The sequence below is a fragment of the Frankliniella occidentalis genome, unplaced genomic scaffold (genome assembly GCF_000697945.3).
Source record: "Frankliniella occidentalis isolate FOCC.00 unplaced genomic scaffold, Focc_3.1 Scaffold860, whole genome shotgun sequence".
NCBI lineage: Eukaryota > Metazoa > Arthropoda > Insecta > Thysanoptera > Thripidae > Frankliniella > Frankliniella occidentalis.
The window spans coordinates 27,087-29,020 of record NW_026267968.1 but is presented as its reverse complement, the minus strand read 5'-3'; the positions used below and the strand labels follow the sequence as shown (position 1 = coordinate 29,020).

Sequence of the window (1,934 nt, the reverse complement as noted above, 5' to 3'; positions counted from 1 at the left end):
AAATACAATACAGTACACAATACAAACAAAAAGGGAAACAAAATTTCGTTGGTTTTCTCAACACTAAATTTCGTTGAGTTGAACAATCAGTTTTCTGAGTGCTTGCCCCCCCCCTTTCTCTTCTCCTTGAGATAATCGTTAACGCATAGCGAGGATAATGACCACAATAGTATCAGATTCTGTCAGTTTTATTAAAACAAAAAAAACTGTGTTCCACTCTCAACACTTCAAAATACAATACAGTACACAATACAAACAAAAAGGGAAGTAGAATTATACTGCCTGAAAGGCAACTTTCAGGAAACCACTTCAAAAACAAAAAAAGGCAACAAAAAACCATAACAAATATAAGCTACAAAGGCTGACAGTTCGACAAATCCCCTGTCTCTGCAATTACAACATCAGAAGCATCAACAGCATCAACAGCCAGCAGCCAGGGATCATCAATGTTGATGTTTGCTAGTGCTGCGTCAGACTCCTTCTTCGCCCTTTTCTGGATCTGCCGGGTGCTGACAATACTTTTCCTGTTCTCACCTGGAATTGTCACATCGAACTAACATTAAAACAATAATTTATCTGCCGACCGGTGCGTGCTGCGATAAGGTTAGTGTACAGCAAATCAATTAAGACTATATAATTTCGAAAACTATAAAAGTTGTTGGGTTGACACGGCATAAAAAGGTTACTTACTTGACATTTTTCCACTGGATGACACAGATGAACAGTTACAATTCGGATGAATAATCCTTGAACATAATTTTTACACCGGCCCAAGTTAACACAACCGAGTTGAGGGACGAGTTTGAGTGAGTGGGAGTGTAGAGTTCCTCCGCGTAGTGCCGCTGCACGTCGCTATACGGAGACTGCATCCGCGAAAAGTAGTTCGGCCCAAAGTTCGTCGACTGTCATCATCAAAAACCATAATTCGCGATGGAATGATAGAACACAACAGTTCCCTGCTATATTTGATGACGCCTATGCTTGTTCAGTAATATGTTACACTTCCCCACCCAAATCCCGTAGTCTATGGAAGGACGTTCCATGAACGTTGCCAGAGAACGTATACTTAGTGCTGCGGCGGGAGCGCGTCAATGTTCGGACCAAGTTCGAACCGAACGTACGCAGAGAGAACGTTCTCCGAACATGTCTGTGCTACCAGGGTATGCGTCCAGAGCGCCGGGGACATCCTTTTTCTTGTGAACCCGAAGCACCAGTTCCAAGGCGGAACTAATACGCAGAGAGACAATGGTCGTGCAAAACGGCCCGTGGGCTCCGCGCCTCAGCGCCGCGTAGCGACTCAAGCGACGCCTCTCTTGTTTCGCAGGCATTGGCTACGGCCAGCTTATATCTTCCGGCATCGTCACCACCTACTACTGCTCGATCATGGCCATCACGGTTTACTACCTGGTCGCGTCCTTCTCGTCCGAACTGCCCTGGGCTACCTGCCCCCGCACGCCCAACGAGTATCCCTATCAGGCGTGGGCGCAGTGCTTTGACGCCAGCCCAAGGGCCAGCGTGGTAGCCGTCAATAGCAGCACATACCGCACTCTAGGCTTCGGCCCGGAGAGGAGCTCCAGTTCCGAGCTCTACTTCAAGTGAGTGAAGAGCGCCCGACGAAGGGCGGGTAGGCAGACCCGCAAGACACGCGTGTGGACCGGGTGGCCCATAGCTCGCCCCCCGGGCGCCCGACGAAGGACGGGTAGGCAGACCCGCGAGACACGCGTGTGGACCGGGTGGCCCAGCTCGCATCCTGGGCGCCCGACCAAGGACGGGTAGGCAGACCCGCAAGACACGCGTGTGGACTGGGTGGCCCATAGCTCGCCTCCCGGGCGCCCGACCAAGGACGGGTCGGCAGACCCGCGAGACACGCGTGTGGACCGGGTGGCCCAGCTCGCCTCCCGGGCGCCCGACCAAGGATGGGTAGGCAGACCCGC

The 1,934-nt window shown here is 51.4% G+C and overlaps 1 protein-coding gene across 1 annotated transcript in view; it reads left to right on the top strand.

Moving 5' to 3' along the window:
• LOC113208932 (uncharacterized) overlaps positions 1 to 1,934 on the top strand; it is a gene marked incomplete in the record, with an annotated part of 16,038 nt that overhangs the window by 1,743 nt on the left and 12,361 nt on the right.